We start from the raw sequence: 18,518 nt of genomic DNA, 5'->3' as shown, positions 1-18,518 counted from the left end.
AGAAAGTGATGTTTCCCAGTAGTGCACAATGTTAATACTTGTATGCCTTAAAAAAAATAAGAAGATACCTAGAGGCAATCCAAATCTGAAGTCGCAGTAGGACAGACAACACCATGGTGCATAGAAAAAAGATTAAGGGGGAAAAAGTCCACAAAACACAGCATCGGGAAACAAAAGATTAAGCAATACTAATCCCACCATTTTAGATCTGGTGGAATTCAGATAACATGAAGGCGGTTACAATAATAGTTCATATTCGATATTTGGTTTATCTTATTAATCTAATCGTTCGGTGCCATTCATGAAGAAAAAAAATCAACGAGTAAGATCCATTTAATTAAATCTTATGAATTTCATATATTATTTGTTTGAAAAAGGAGATGGTATGGTAAGAAACATTATTTTGCTAATGAAGTTGCTTAAAAGAGATTTTAATCCTTTCAAAAGTATGCTTATCTTATTGATAAATGAATAAAATGATGGAGCCTTACTACAATCTGTCTGTGATATCACTATACACTATAAACATGCCAAATGTTATACATTTTACCTATGGCCACTATAATACAACTTTTGTATTTATCAATTATGGACTTTTGAGGAGGTCTACACGTTATATATTGACATGTCCAGATTATATTGTCCGAGGACGAAGTCCGAGTGTCAATATAATCTAACAGGTCCATATATAACGTATTGACTGAGTGAAAGTCCTGAATTTAAAAATTACATATGTAAATAATGTAATAGGAAAATGGCGTTCAATGTTCTTTCTGTGTATTTTTAAATTGTATTTTGCAAGAATTTTAACATGTTATTGAAAATATCAATATTCTTTGAACATCTTCATAGCTTGTTGCGTTAGCTTCTTTGTATTCATAGCGTCTGCGTTTAACATGAAAATGCATGTGATAAACTAACAAATTATCTTTTCATCTCATGATCTGCTGCGGCGCTTCCTCCGCGGTTGTTATGTGTGACGTCATGATGTCATTAATCTAATAAAATTTAGCAAGATTTTTCATATTGACCGTCAATATACATATAAATAGAAACATAGCATCAATATACTTACAAATAGAAACAAGGCTTCGGATACATAAAATAACCTTTCAAACACGTGATCGTAATATCCAATGAAAACAGGAGAATGCTACACCATATGTAATATATTTGAATATGAGCAACTGCCTTATCCAAAAAGGGCCATTTACACAAAACAACTTCTTTTAAAAGACATATTCTAATATGACGTGCTTCTTTCGCTTTGTAATCAACAGCGTGATAAAATTCTCGATATATCTATACTTAGCGCAGACTCAGAGATGTACATATTAATGGCTGTTACTATACCTTCCACGTAAATCCAGATGTGTCGTAACCTATGACCAAACACGTAAGCTTTGTGGATTTCGTTGTGTTCAAATTGAAATTGAAAAAAGAAACTACAGAACCGTCATTCCTATTCTGATGCATAACAAAAAGAATTAATGCATAAGATCTTAAAAAATGTATAAAATCAAAATAAAATAAAATTCCGCGAAATTTCATGAATGATCTTGGCGCATTAATGTCATGTCAAAACATGACGTCATACGAATGAAAAGTCTCAAGCTGAATATTATTTTTCTAGTGGTTATTTAAGAAATAATTCATGCAAGCCTTAGATTTATTTGATATTTGTAGCTTTTATCTTAATTCGAATATAACGGCCCAGGCCATGTAAAAATTTCCAACAAATCTATGGCTTGCATGAATTATTTCTTAAATAACCACTAGAAAAATTGTGTTCAATCCTTATAATTCTTAACTCGTTTACTATTATTGCATAATGTATAATTTTTTGGTAAGATTGGTACTCAGATCTAAATATTGATAGCAAGACCATGATTTTTGTCGTGTTTTGTTGACATCAAATGCCAATATTTGTGTAGGCCTAAAACAAATACGGAAGTCATAATTTAAAAAAAATAGATATTGACTTTTGACACATTGATGTCTTGTGAAATTACTAGGAAGACTATCTCATGGATTTATAATTCATTTTACTCTTAGATTTATAGGGTAAAAAAAAAAAGATCCTGCATATTTTGACATATTTTGACATTTCGGGTCAAGGAGGATGAATGGTACTGTAGTTCCATCGGAAGAACAGAGAAGTAATTCGGTTTAACTTATGAAGTAAATCAGTTTATATGGAGTTTCTTGCTGCATTGAAGACCCATTGGTGGTCTTCGGCTGTTGTCTACTCTATGGTCGGGTTGTTGTCTCTTTGACACATTCCCCATTTCAATTCTCAATTTTATAATTTGACCGACTAAAAGGTCGACATGGTCGACAGGTTGACACTAGAAAGGTCGACAAGTGTGAAAGTCGACAGGTTGACAAGTGTTAAGGTCGACAGGTCGACATGTTGAAAGGTCGACAGGTTGACAGGTTGACAAGTGTTTAGGTCGACAGGTTAACAAGTGTAATGGTTAACAGGTTGACAGGTTTAATTTTACAGTTCAGTTTTTTAACCTTTTTTATTAAGTCTTGACTTATAACTGTCTACCAGGCGACTGTCGACCTGTCGACCTGTCAACCTGTTGACTGTCAATCTGTTAACCACTATTAAAGTTTTCATTTCTCCCCGTCATATTGTCAACCAGTCGACTTGTCGACCTGTCTACCAGTCACCAATAATACTATTTTACACTAGATAAATTCTTTCAAATTGTCAACCTGTCGACTTGTCAACCATAACTTCAATTTTCACTATATTAAATTTTCAACTTGTCAACTTGTCAACCTGTCAACCTGTCGACCTGTCGACCAGTCAACCATAAAAGTATTTACATTTTTAACATTGTCAACTTGTCGACTTGTCAACCTGTCAACCATAAAAATATTTGCATTTTTAACACATTGTCAACCTGTCAAACAGTCATTTATTTTTTTCATTGTATAATTTGAATACATTTATTGTCCATGAATACATACGCGTATAAATTTATCATAAAAGCCGGAACTATATATAGTATCGTGTATCCTACTTGAGCCGACATTTCTTTTACATTCACTGCATCATTGCGATGGTGAAATTAATTTTACTATAGTTTATCAAGTAGTGTAACGGTGAACAAAATGCAAAGTTAAATAAAAAGCAATATGAGTTTTTGTTATTACATATAATTGATTATTTCATAACATTTTCTAGATTTTTTGCCCCATGCTGCTCCACCAAGTATCCCTTATTTGCAATGACTTCAGTCTGCGCCTAATGCTGTTAAAAATAATTTAAATCGGATTGTACTGCTTTTCCGCTACGCAATCCGGACATATAGTTTTAAATCTTTCTCATAGTGTCGATAAAGTACAAACACATTTTTTTTTATTAAGACACCAGGCTTATAATGTGGTTCGCCTACATAAGAGACTACTTAGAAACGCTTCAACAAAGACAGTTGGAAGGTAACAACGTAAAAGATAGGGGTATCACATTGTTTTTGCTCTTTAAATTGTTGTATTTTGCGTTTTGTACAATTTATATGCATCTCATTATTTTCTTCAGTACTCTTAATTTGTTAGATGGAAATTTCGCTGTTCATATCCGCTCCGCCTTAGCCGTATTTGGCACAACTTTATATTGTTAATGCTCCTCAACTGCATTTGATTTGTCTTTCCAACTGGGTTGATTCGAGCTCTATTGATGAATCTAACAAACACGAAACTCCCGTCTGGCGTCTTCAATTATATACCTGGTATCTTTGATGCGTGTTACCAATTCAGGGTCGACACCACTGCTGGTGGATGTTTTTTTCTACAAGGGTATCACCAGCTCAAAATCAAACACTTCTGTGCTAACATAAAATACAATTCGGACGATATTTTTTTCGTAAACTAATAGCTACATAAATGGATTTAGCCAGTTTTTACACAATCTTTTGATATTTTGAATAGAGCGCCACTAATGAATCTGGAACGTCTGGCGTATTAAATTATAAGCCAGTGTGAGAGCTTATCTCCCCTGCTTAGACAGTGGTTTTACAATATATAGTACTAAATGTTTGACCAATTGCAGGCAATGTTATTTTTGGCAAATATTTCCTTAAAAGACGTTTTTAATAAACTATTTATGGAAAAACTGATGTTGTCTAATTTGAGCGCGATATCTATTTGTGATGTTACCGTACTTAAATATATATGATCCTATTGATTTTCTTGGTGAATTTTTAGGTTTTTGTACCCTACGATTTCGCTGAAAATTTTCCGCAATTTTGATCAATACTGTAAATTGATAATTTTGGGTTAGTCTTTCTTTCGTTTACTTGGCGTCTAAGATGAAAGTGGTAAAAATAAACACATCAATATAAAACATTTACCAATGTTTTCTAATCAAGTGTAGAACATTATGAGAATGAAACTGATTAAAAATTGTTACAAATCAGTTTTGTGTTTTCAGCAGACAATAATTTTATTACCTTGAAAGTAAATAATATTAAGATCAACAAAATTTCTTTATGTACTTTTTACGCACATCAGTATATCTGCTACGTTGTAGAATAAAATGAAATTTATCTTCTATCGCACTTAAATTACCAAAAAAAATCTATTATTCCTATGAATAACAGAATATGTAACGTCCAGTTTAAGTACAAAGATAAACGAAGACAACATATCTTAGAAATACATTGTCAAAAAAGTAAGAAATAATTTCTGTAAGTTACTATAAACTGCTAAACTACATTTGTTTCCACATATTTATATAAAATTGAGAATGGAAATGGGGAATATGTCAAAGAGACAACAACTCGACTAAAGAGCAGACAACAGCTGAAGGCCACTAATGGGTCTTCAATGCAGCGAGAAAATCCCGCATCCGGAGGTGGTCCTCCGCTGGCCCCTAAATAAAATTGTGTGCTAGTTCAGTGAAAATGGACGTCACACTAAACTCCAAAACATATAAATGAATCAAAATTAAAAAACATACAAGACTTACAAAGGCCAGAGGCTCCTGACTTGGGACAGGCGCAAAAATGCGGCGGGGTTAAACATGTTTTGTGAGATCTCAACCCTCCCCTATACCTCTAGCCAATGTAGAAAAAAGAAACATATAGCAATACGCACAGTAAAACTCAGTTTAAAAGAAGTCCGAGTCCGATGTCAGAATAGGTAACAAAAGAAACTAAGCAAAATGACAATGATGCATAAATGAACAAAGGACTACTAGCAGTTACTGACATGCCAGCTCCAAACCTCAATTAAACTGATTGAAAGATTATGTCTTCATCATATGAAAATCAAGTACAATCCCTCCCGTTAGGGGTTTAGAATCATACCATCATAAAATATATTTGAAGAACATAACCCGTATCATGCCAACAACTGGTTTTAGAATATATGTGTTTATTTCCGATGCAAAGACCCTATGAGTGAATCGATATTAATACCAAAATATGCAATTGCAAATGACTTGACAACATTATCGTAACTATATCTTTTCCGAATAAGTCTGTTTAAAGGTTTGGTTAGCTTTTGAGGTGAATGCCGACATTTTTGTGCTTTGGAAAGAATATTACCATAACATATTGGATGTGAAATACCTGAACGTATAGTCCACAATTTGGAAAAGAGTCTAATGAAAAATGTAACTATTATTCAGCTTGATCAAACAAACACCAGTATATCAAATATTATACAAGTTTCATTATTTCTTTTACTTTATTTAAAGCGTAAACAGCTTTTGAATTAACAATGATTATGTAACTCTAATTGTTCTACCATCGGTTAAACGCTAGGTGTCAAAACGATGTTTACGTTAGAAATTGATTCAACTAATTCAACTTTATGGTAAAATTAAAAAGAGAGATTCACCCAATATGCAAAAGATTGACACACCAAAATTTAACCACTAAATTATTTTATGAAAATTTCAAAATATACCTACACCAAAATATCACTATTTGCGGTAAACCACATTCAAAGCAGTGAAACAACATTAAAAACTTTGTATAATACATCTTGTAAAAATATCAAAGCAATGAAACTATATTAACAACTTTGTATAATGCATCTTGTAGCAAAATATCCATTCGGATAAGATTGTGACTTATATCTGAATTTCAAAGATAAGATCTCAAAATAAGACAGTCACTGTTTTGCCTGTTTTTGTAGTTTTGCATTACATGCAAGAAGTTGGAACCCCTAAAGAATTTATGCTAGACAAACTCGAAAATGTACATACGGATATTTGGCAGACAAAGGGTTTGTAAAGATCTAAAGTGCGTACTTTTTTTGTTCCAAATCAAGGTGCCTTAAAAAGTAAACCGTATTATATTCTTTCATTTTGGCTAATACTAAACTAGAAAAATGTTGAAATGCCATTTAAAGAAATACTAGTATTGAATCTGTACTTAAAACTCAATTATTTTCATCAATCTAAAGAACGCCAATGATTTTCTTCTTCTCATTTTCGAAAAAGTGGTCAGGAGCTGGAAAGTAGTTATTCTCCGTTATATTTACCTTTTTCAGAATTTAAAGTTGCTTTGTCCATATAACCTTTGTTCAGTTATTTTTCTTTTCTTTTCAAACAAACATCATTCTGATGTAAACAATCTAACTCTATTTTTTTTAAAAAGCTATACATTCTGGGATCAATCAGTTTGGTTTGGATGAAAACATGTCGTAAGTCTTAAACATCCTCATCACTTTGTAGAGTTAAATTTCTTAAAGACGACTGTCTCTGTCTATTATCGTGATTTATAATAGAGATATTGGAAAATATATCATTTTGACATCGTAAATTGTGCTGGCGTCCTTGTAGATGATGTCTTGACCAAAGCATACCGTGCAAATCAATGAATACATGTCTTAATCAGTACGTTAATGGTTGTTACAGTATGATAACAAACAAAAATTTCCAAAACGAATCTACCGTAAACATATATTATTATCCCCGGCTTAGTATATTTCTAGGAGTTTGATTGGTTAACGCACGTCGTTACAAAACCCATAGCCCCTGGGTGTTGCTAACCCATATCCCCAGACGTTGCTACCCATTACATCGGGGAATTTCACGCGCGTTTTCCTTAGTTCTATGGTTGTTCCTTATGAAATATCGAATTCTGTAGATTTTCCATGATGTCTGTATAATTAAATACGTAATCCACTAACGATTTTATCTTATTACATCGATTATTTGCACTCATTTTAGTAAATGCATCACTATGCAGCCACATTGTCAATGAATTGTACTACTGACCTAGCTATGCAAATGACCCACGTTGACGATGATGTAACTCTCACAACATTGCGCGCCAAATTCGACCCATTTCAGTTTCTCTGTCTCTAGTTTAAAAACGTCTTATATTTGTCTACCTGTAGGGTTCTACCAAAGGTAGTACCCTACACCTCGTTAAAAATATGTCAAATTCCCAGATTTCAATAAAAGATATTTAAAAAATGAAAAAAACGTTGCTTTCACGTTAAACTTTGTGGTCGAATTTCTCTAAAAATCGCCAGATTTAGACTAAGACCGGGGATAAATTCGTTATCTACGTTCATATCCGTAGATATGGATATTTTAACACCCTTCAGTACCCTGTACACCCTTCGGCTGCGCCTCAGGGTGTACTTGGATACTTCAGGGTGTTAAAATATCAATATCTACGGATATGAACGTAGATGACTTACATTTAAAATGAATAAATGAACAGAGTTCCAATGTCCCCCGCGTTGAACATATTTCATATTTCCAAGGGACATAACTCTTTTAAAAAAGTCGATCGTCCACCATTATAGAACATATTAACCAATAGTATAAGTTTTATAAAAATCTGGCAAGTATTGTACCCGTGAGAGCGCTAACGAGGCCCTTTTTCATAAATTTGATATTTCCAAGGGGCATAACTCTTTAAAAAAAAGTCGATCAGCCACCATTATAAAACTTGTCCGAGATATTGCTGATATTAACCTATAGTATAAGTTTTATAAAAATCTGGCAAGAATTGTACCCGTGAGAGCCCTAACGAGGCCCTTTTTTCATAAATTTAATATTTCCAAGGGCATAACTCTTTTAAAAAAAGTCGATCAGCCACCATTATGAAACTTGTCCGAAATATTGCTGATGTTAGCCTATAGTATAAGTTTTATAAAAATCTGGCAAGAATTGTACCAGTGAGAGCCCTAACGAGGCCCTTTTTTTATAAATTTAATATTTCCAAGGGGCATAACTCCTTTAAAAAAAAGTCGATCGTCCACCATTTGAGAACTTGTCCGAGATATTGCTGATATTAACCTATAGTATAAGTTTTATAAAAATGTGCAAGAATTGTATCCGTGAGAGCGCTAACAAGACCGGACGGACACCCGGTATTTCCATGTCCCCCGCAACGCGTTACGCGGGGGACAATAACTCCTTAATGAATAAATGCATATCGTTGACACTTTCAAAAAATCTTTGTCTATTTTTGATTAAATACCTATAAATTAATCTGTAAAAAGAATTGTGAAAAATGCTATTTCAAAGACTCTGAGCGTATTAATCATCTAAAACGCACTGATCCCGAATAATGAATTCTTTGTGTTAAGTTCATGTCTATTTGTGTTACAATAATGTGTGACGGAAAGGATAAAAATTGAATGAACACTGTGTCATTTCTGAACTGATATGGACAAAAGAATTTCAAATGCTGGAAATACTGCTAATTATTTTAAAGTGAACAACTATTTCCATAAAGATCAATATTTTATAAGAAAAAAAAAACTTCGTAAGAAATAATTCATGAGGGCTTAATTTTAGATGGATTTTATCACGAATTGGTCCTTTATGCTAGATATTTTACCACCGAGAGGTGAGAAGGGAAGGAGGATTTTTTTGCGGATTGACTTTTCAATTTTGTCTGTTGATACGTATGCTTATAAATATCACTTTTGAACACAATTAAACCCTGCATTTTGTGATGCAGAATACTCATTTTCATCCTGCCTTGGGCAAAAGTATTTATTTTCAGGTCTCTCCAGGCCAGTTTATTCATATTCAAAACAATCTACCACCTACCACCGCAAAAAATGAAATGGTCGTCTCCTAACATATAAAAGATTCACAGGCAGTAGCTTGTATAACTTGGGGATAAACGTAGAAGACAATAGTTTAAAGATTCACTAGTACCCACCTAAGACGGAAATTCGCCTCTCTTTTATAAAGTGTCCTTCTTATCATTGATCAAGTCAAAAGAATGTTTTGGCATTAAATTTCAAGGGGGGGGGGGGGATCATGAAAATGTATATGGGGAGTTATTAATTAAGCTTTGAAAATTTGTCATAATATTATCACATATGGTCCATTTTGCCCATCGAAGATATCAAGAAGACACCAATGAATAGTTTTATGTTGAATGAATTTTGAGTTGACAAGATAAAAAAGAGAAAACAATGGTTTCAAAAGGTAAATGAATACACTATTTTAATACCCATATGAAGCATCTAAATTCACTAACAGGTTTTTGTATTTTTCTCCGAAAATTTAGACCATACGTTCCAGAATCTCTTTTCATGTAAACCTAAATAGGTAATAGTTGTGTATATGAACAGACTCAATCTAGCGACCAATCAAGATAGCGACCAATTCTAGCGACCACCAAAGAACACAATGAGAATCAACTTGTCAAAGAATCATAATTTGGTATATGGGAAAACCACAAAACCACATTATGAAGCAACGTTCTGTTAAAAAGAAAATATAGCTATCAGTACGGTATATATGTTTTTTAACGTTTAAATGACCAGAGATGTCCATCATTTCAAGTAAAAGGGAACACTACAACACCAGTCACGTCTGAAGCTGAATGCACTGACTAGCTTGCCGGCTAAATGTCTGCATCAATATCAATCAGTAAAGAAATAACGTGCCAGCAAATCGAAAAAAGTCAAAGATCTTAATAGAATAGAAAAACAAAATATATGGGGTATCCATCCATGACACAAAATCCGTACACATACAGCGAAAAACACACAAAAAACAATAGAACAGTCTTTGTTAACGAACTATTCCCCTACATTCGAACACATACTATATGTTATCATATATGTTTTTATATAAATGAAAGTGCGGCCCCTCTCCGGATTTTACTCTATCGGGAATGGGACTAGTTGGGAAAATAAGTAAACAATATTTTGACGTCTTCTTTACGTTTTCTGTGTTTTCCAAACTCTAAACCGAGATTGTAAACAGATATCAATTATTGCAAACAAAATATTAAAAACGGAGTGTATATCCCCTAAGCACATAATGGCTATACAATACTTTGCGGATCAGAAATGAGAATAAAAAGTAAACGAATTGAATTTAAAAAAAAAACAATAATATATTTCTATGATGATTTGCTCGCATAATCGTTTTCCATATTCAGTGAACCGTGAACAATTTAAAAAGAACATATTTTAATGCACATGTGTACTTAGTTTCAAGTTGATCTGATAACAACTTCATCTTAGACTAGATTCAACAATAACGTCAATCTAATATAGTATGAATGGACGGACGGACGGACGGACAAAGGAACGGGCGAACGGACAAACGAACAAACGAACGAACACACAGACCAGATATTATTGTGGGCATTACTGTCGTAGGCAGAGCATAGAATACATATGTAGGACTCTAAAGTGCGATGGGGACGCTAAAGTGCGATGGTCACGCCAAAGTGCGATGGTATACGCTGAAGTGCGATGCCTGCATACGCTAAAGTCCGATGGTCCGCGAAAGTATAGATGTAAGAAACGTAGTTTGATTATGACGTTAACAGTCGTTTATACCATGGAAGTAATATTTAAAAATATTACTTCCATGTTTATACAAACTAAAAATGAACACGCTAATATTCGATTAACAACTGTTACACCAAATGTCAATGACTTATTAATAGTTAATTTAAACCTAACCGTGCTTTGACGTCTGAAGAAAATGTGTTTTTTTACGGTGGCTGGAAGAAGAACTTGTATCCTGCAGTCGACCATTTTACTATTTAGATACAAAATAGTATTCGCATAAATATCCTGTATCGTGCTTTTATTGGAAGCGAACAGATACCTTTAAATCATTGTTTATGTTGCAGTTTACTTTGCGGTCCCCGTTAAAATATTGTCGCTTTAAAAAGTAACATCGGTAAAATAAAGGTACATGTTTGCATGCGTAAATTATAAATTGTCGGCTAAAATATTAGTTTGTACATTATAGGAAAATATAACATGTATGTGTAGTCGCTACGGAAAAGGAGACAACTCGGCGAACATCGCCCTTTTCTCTCATTTAAATTAAAGCTTAAACAAATAAATGTTACATATTACTACAATAATCGAATTTTGTATTTGTAATTTACACTGACGACTGTAAGGCCTAGGGGAGGTGTTCCCATTAGTGATAGACCGTGTGAATGGCAAGCTACGCCAATTATCACAATATTTAATACGCCCGAATTGTTAAAAATTCATTTAAAAGAAATATAGTATTTTGTGACACCTAAATTACCTTTTTAGCAATTATTACGTGGTCGGTCTTCTAAATTTAGAAACAATCACTTCAGCCTACCAGTAGATTATAATGCCTATCACATATGGTATACCTTAGAATACTAGATTTTACAGAAGGACTATTTTTACAACTTATGTTCTTTAACGTTTTTAAAGCCCTCGAACCTTACCCTTTTGGTCCATCACACTTTAGCTTGATATACCACCGTACTTTAGCAAACAAACAACCATCGCACTTTAGCGTGAGACACCATCACACTTTAGCGTAGACCATCGCACTTTAGCGTGACCATCGCACTTTAGAGTACCATCGCACTTTAGAGTCTTACACATATTTAATGTGAGTTGACTTAAACTTGTTCCGTTGTACAATGTATATGCTTTCAAAGAAAAGAAATAAGAAAAATACTATGTGCGAAAGAATTACTACATACTGGCTTTCCATACACTCGACATCCTCAAATATCCTTTATTTTCTAGAAAAGGAACTTTTAATGTTTATTTCTTATACTAAAAATGAAAACATAAAGAAGAACACGCTGTATGAGTGCATAAGGTGAAGTTGACTGGGACACGCTAATGGCATCTGACAGCGTAGACGAAGTAACCGAGAACATAACAAATACGCCATGATACTTAAAGCAGCTGCTATAAGTATCCCCAATAAAACTATAACAGTTCGGAAAAACAAATGGCTAAAAAATGATATTAAAAAAAATATTAGGAAAAAGAATAGAAAAAAATAAATTCAATAAACAATCTGACTGGAATGAATTTAAAAAAAATAAGAAACAAAGTCACTAGACTAGTTAGGAAATCTAAAGAAGATTACAATAATAACCTTATAAACAAAATTATGAATGGTAATCCGTCTAGCACTAACTGGTGGAAAACAGTTAAACAATTTTCTGGTATTAAGCCTAGCGATAATGGTATACCAACCATTCAAAGGAATGGAACATTAATTTTTGATGATATTGAAAAGGCAAATGAATTCAACTCTTACTTTGCTTCACAATCTAACTTAGACGACGTAGAGGCCGATAACCTAAGTAACCTTAACGATGCTGTTAACAACTTAAACGAAATTGGAAACAGAAATTGAGGATGCCTTGAATGTTCTAAATCCTTCTAAAGCATCTGAATTTGACATGTTATCCTCTTTGCTAATTATTTAATATGTCGTTAAGGAAAGCTGAATTTCCGAGTAAATGGCAAAAAGCTAATGACATACCTGTCCTTAAAAATAGTTCACCAAACGAAGTTAAAAATTACTGACCATCGGATATAGCTCAAATGAAAGGTAATAAATCAGAGCAGGACCCACTAAAATATTTTTTTGTGGGTTAGAACCTTCTGGGACATAACTTAGGGAAGGTCCCACTGAAATGTTTTTTTGGGAGTGAGGCCCATACGGGAATTGTAGGGGTTCAAAGTTGCTGTAAAAATAAAATTACGTGTTCACCCTACACTCTTTCGGTAAGCCTCGCCAGCACCGTACGCCAAAGTTCTTTACCGGACATGGCTCAAATGAAAGTTAATAACTTAGGAAAGGGCCTACTGAAATGTTTTTTTGGGAGTTAGACCCATTCGGGAATTGTAGGGGTTCAAAGTTGCTGTACAAAAAATTACGTGTCCATCCTAAACTCTTTCGGTAAGCCTCACCAGCTCCGTACGGCAAAGTTCTTTACCAAACAGGCTCAAATGAAAGGTAATAACTTTCGGAATAGCCCACTGAAATGTTATTTTGGGAGTTAGGCCCATTCGGGAATTGTAGGGGTTCAAAGTTGCTGTAAAAAAAAATTACGTGTCTCACCTACTCTTTTGGTAAGCCTCGTCAGCTCCGTACGGCAAAGTTCTTTACCGGACATTGCTTAAATGAAAGGTAATAACTTAGGGAAGGTCCCACTGAAATGTTTTTTAGGAGTTATGCCCATTCGCGAATTGTAGGGGTTCAAAGTTATTTTTGAAAGTGTACATTTTATTTTAATCAGAAACATTTCTTTCAAGTAAGGGTGCATGCCGTACAAAATAGTGCACGTATAATTTCATTTGAAAGTACTTATTATCGGCATGAGATACACTCTTACAGTTTGTTCTTCCATATGTTTTCATATTTAGTACAGGAAACAGACATTAAAAGTTCCTTTTCTAAAAAATACAGGATATATGAGGATGTCGAGTGTATGGAAAGCCAGTATATAGTAATTCTATCGCACATAGTTTTTTCCTTATTTCATTTATTTGAAAGCATATACATTGTATTAAGGAATAAGTTTAAGTCAACTCACATTAAATATATATTTCTATGCTCGGCCTATGATAGTTAAGCGCATGGTATTCTCTGGTCTGTGTGTTCGTTCGTTCGTTTGTCCGTTTATCCGTTCGTCCGTTCCTTTAGCCGTCCGTCCGTCCATTCATACTGCATTAGGTTAACGTTATTAATTAATGTAGTTGAAGATGAAGTTGTAGTCATATCAACTTGAAACTTAGTACACATGTTCATTATAACGTGATCTTTCTGAATCAAATGCCAAAATCAACATTTTTAAACAAGTTTTATGGTTCACTTCATATGGAAAATGATTGTGCGAGCAAATCATCATGGAGAAATATTCTGGTTTTTTTTTTAATTCAATGTGTTTACTTTTTATTCTCATTTCTGATCCGCCATGTGCTATTATATAGCTATTATATTCATAGGAGATAGACGTCTTTAATATTTTATTTGCAATAATTGATACAAGTTTACAATATGATAGGTTTAGAGTTTGGAAAACACAGGAAGACGTCATAATATGGTTATTTTCCCAACTTGTCCCTTTCCCGATGATGTAAAATCCGGGGAGGGGGCGCACTTTCATTTATATAGATACATGTATGATAATATTTAGTATGTGTTTGGATGCAGCGAGATAAAAATAGTTCATTTACAAAGACTGTATTAATAATAGACATATACAGAATTTCATCAAACATCATACATCTGACACAGGCTTTATTAAGATGTTTTAACGTTTTTTTTTACTGAAACTATATATTTCTTTACTCATTGATATCAATATGTCGGCATTTAGCAATCAAGTTAGTTAATGCATTCAGCTACAGACGTCATTGGTGTTGATGTGTCCCACTTTCATTTCAAATGCTGGATTTCTCTGGTCATTTAAAAGTTAAAAAACAATATATATCGTACTGGTAGCTGGAATTTCTTTTTAACAGAACGTTTTTTCATAATGGGGTTTTGTGGTTTTCACACATACCGCATTATGATTCTTTGACAATTTGATTCTCATTGCTAACTTTAGTGGTCGATTGAATTGGTCGCTAATTTGATTGGTCGCTGTAATTGGTCTCTAGTTTGATTGGTCGCTGTAAGTGGTCGCTAGCTTAAGTCTGGTGTGTATATGTCGTATATAATTTATACAATAGACCGTTCGAGTGTGTAAAATAAGGGAAACAATGAAATTCGTAAGACTTGTATAAGGAATAATCCATAATTTATTGTCACCAATGGAAATTGGAATTTAAGTACCAACACTTACTTTGGTCCATTAAGAATATAATTAAACACTTGGTTTAAATTGCAGTATTGATTATACTGAAATCAAATGTGTAGATTACGTATTATCAAACATTACAATCCAATCTATTTTTATGTAAAACAAATTGCAATTTGATAGTATATGTTTATTAGTTCCTTTTATTGATTCCAAACTTTGAAAATAGTATATTTTCATTAGTTTCTTTTATTGGTTCCAAAGGTTAAAATTTTGAAACTATTCAAAATGTTTGCTATGTAAAATTTCACAGAAGAGCAATGGTACTAAAATGCATTTGATATTTTGAATGTTTCTTTTATGAAATTTATTTTTGTTATTTGATAGTGAACAATCGATTAGACATTATTTTCGAACTTTTTAAAAGACAACTTAATTGAATATAACCATACAAAGAAGCATGTTCGACTTTTGAAACACGAAATTGGCAACGTAGTTTTACACTTCATATCATGTATGTTTCGCTTATGTTAATTGTTTCATCTAAATCTGACAAACAAAGAACTTAACTGTAGAGCAGGTAAATAAAACAGCAGATGATCAGTTCATATCGAATACCTTCTGTATCATGGTATTGAAGTCTCTGGTACATATTCTGTACTCAACTGCAATACACTTACATTTGTATTTTGTTTACATCACCATTACAAAAAAAGTTTACATCATATGTGTATTCTTCAAAAGTAAGAGTGGTGATATTAGGGTAAAAAGAATAGACATGTATTAGAAATAATATAAATAAATCAAAATGATTAGTAAGTCATTGACGCATGTCAAACAATATAAAAAATAACTCACTTTATGGTCAGAATTTCATGATCCATTCCGTTAAGAAATAAATAAGCTCAATAGACTGCTTCGATTTTCCAATAAAATGTTCATGAGTTTGTCAAGTTTAGTCATAATGAAAAAGGTTGAAAATCAAAAATGGTGTTCAATATATATTTCTGATAAAATGTTAGTGTTAGATAACTTATTGATGATACAGTTTATGCCTCTCGAATTTCACAAAATATTTTATAAGCAACATAATAGAAAATACTCCATATGTATTGGATTTATTCATAATACTGTAATATTCTATATCTAAAGACTTTCAGACTACTAGATCAATAATTCATGTAGTGAATGGTGACAAATGTATGTTTCCTAGATAAGCGATATGCTTTCTACACGTTGGTGGTAGCAACAGCAGAAATAACAACTGCCAAAGCTTTTTGACTGACTTATAACAAGCTTTAAAATGTGTTCATTTATTAAATCGAGATTTAATTGTGTATTGTTTGTTTTATCTATTAGCTTACATCACGTATTTCGATTTTAAGGTGGACGGAGGGTCTTAATTTAAATCCATAGAATTTTTTAATAATTTGTCAAAATGTAGTTTTTATCATGCTTTTTTCCAAAATATAATAAAAAGTATGGGTCACCGGACTTTTTTTCACGCTACAGGTTCTGCAAAATTGTCAGATTTTGTATAGATTATGCATGGAAAATCCAATTTTGTGTGATAAAAAGAAAACTACACCATAGAATTTTAAGATAAAATGTGAGAAGATAGCTCTTATAACATGCTTTCAGATAAGAAAAAGAAAAAATGGGGTCACCGGACTTGTTTTCTTGCTACATATTAAAATAGGTAAATTCACAACACTTTCTATTATAAAAATTACTTTATCTGAGTTGTCTCCCCTACTTTCTGAGTTACCTCCCCTAATGTGGCAATGTTGAACAAAAATGAATCAAACAAAAATATTGTGTTTTTTTTAGAAAATACAGCCGTAAATATGATAAAACACATAATTTTCTATATTAACATGAAAAGTCTTACACATGAACTACATACTACTCTCAAAATTTGCACATTTCATTAAAGATCTAGACCAACTGTCATCTGCTACTTCAAAATCCAAGATGGAGGAAGACACCCCAGCCACCTTAATAGGACCAATACAGTAATTTAAAAAACTGAAGCGAAATAAAGGGTGTCCTGATTGTTGCTGTTCTATTGTAACCCCTGTAATATAAAGCTAAGAAGTTCCAATAAGTATATGGATTGGATGCACTATTTTTTAAATAACCCCTAGAATAAATGTGTTTAATCCTTTTAAAACCAAACCAAAACATCTTTTTCCGCAAGCTACTGTTTACCGTCAAATCAACAGTAACTTAAAAGTGAGCCGTCATAAAGTCTTGATTAAATGTATAAATGTGCGAATAATGCAATAGAATCAAAAATAAAACAGCACCTACCTCAAAACTTTATTTTTAAAATGCAATACTTTCCGCGAATTTGAAGCGTACACGTTACGACATAACGTCAGCCTGAAAGTTTTTGTTCGTATGGCGTTATGTGTTGAAATGACGTTAGTTGTACACGCCAAGAGCATTCATGGAATTCTGCGAAATTTTATTTCATTCTTATTTTGTAAATTTTTTCAAGTTCTAAAGTATTAATTTGTTTTGTTTTCTGTAGTTTTTTCAGTTTGAATTTTAATACAGTGAAATCGACAAGTTTTGCACATGTGTTACGATACATGTGAACTAAATTGTAACAGCTATTGATATGCACATCTCTAATGAATGCAGCTTTTAAGCCCGGTCCAATACAGTAAAATGTCTTACAGGATATGTACATTCACTTTCGATTGCATTTTTTACGGTTCGCCAAACTTTGGACGTATCTTTATGCATAAGAAACATTTCTATCATTATTAGTAACAGAAAATTAGCTAAAAAGAACAGTTTAAATCATGTTCCGTGTTTTGTGACAATTTTAATCGGAAATGTTCTGATTTTTTTGGTACTCAATGCTCCTCGACTTCTTGCTTATTTTGGACCTTGCCCCTACGAGTCTCGGGGCCAATACAGCTGACCTCAAATCTATAACATGGCCAATACAGAAACAGCCAGTTAACAGCACTATAATATCGACCTTCAACATATACAATAACTTGATATTCATTTTACGAACAGTGTCTGTCATTATCTTGTATCATATATTGAAAGTATGAATAATTTATCATTTTACCTTTCCTTTCTTATGTGATTTCAAACAATGACAATCAACCATTCGACGGAATGATCTTCCTATACTTTGTCAACCAAAGAAATGCCTTTAAATACTATCTGCATTTTCTTTATTTGTATGTCTTTTCTATCCATTGTCCTGATAACAAAAACTGATTCAATTTGAAATATTGGGTAATAGTTTGTTTGGAGAGCTAACATGTACCGATAGTTTATAAGTTTGGTAATGTAAGCACTAATCAAAGTGATTATAAGATAACCAGACATAAACTATTTCAATTTAACACGCCAGAGACGCTTTTCATCAGAGGCGCTAGAATCAAAACAGTTGAAAGACAAAATGAAAAAAAAATTCGAAGAACTCAATATTTGAGGGTAAGATGACAAAAAAAAAACAATACTTCATGATTGGAGATG

The 18,518-nt window shown here is 32.9% G+C and overlaps 1 protein-coding gene across 1 annotated transcript in view; it reads right to left on the bottom strand.

Annotated features, from left to right (window-relative positions):
* Window positions 1-16,101, bottom strand: part of LOC127730277 (uncharacterized) — a 41,595-nt gene extending 25,494 nt beyond the window's left edge. Inside the window, exon 1 of the mRNA XM_052238583.1 lies at window positions 15,870-16,101. The gene's annotated coding sequence lies outside the window, so the exon portion shown is untranslated. The remainder of the gene's footprint in view (window positions 1-15,869) is intronic.
* Window positions 16,102-18,518: the final 2,417 nt, after the last annotated feature.

The sequence above is a fragment of the Mytilus californianus genome, unplaced genomic scaffold (genome assembly GCF_021869535.1).
Source record: "Mytilus californianus isolate M0D057914Y unplaced genomic scaffold, xbMytCali1.0.p SCAF_2, whole genome shotgun sequence".
Lineage (NCBI taxonomy): Eukaryota > Metazoa > Mollusca > Bivalvia > Mytilida > Mytilidae > Mytilus > Mytilus californianus.
The sequence above is the reverse complement of the archived record's forward strand: the minus strand, read 5'-3'. Positions and strand labels throughout refer to the sequence as shown.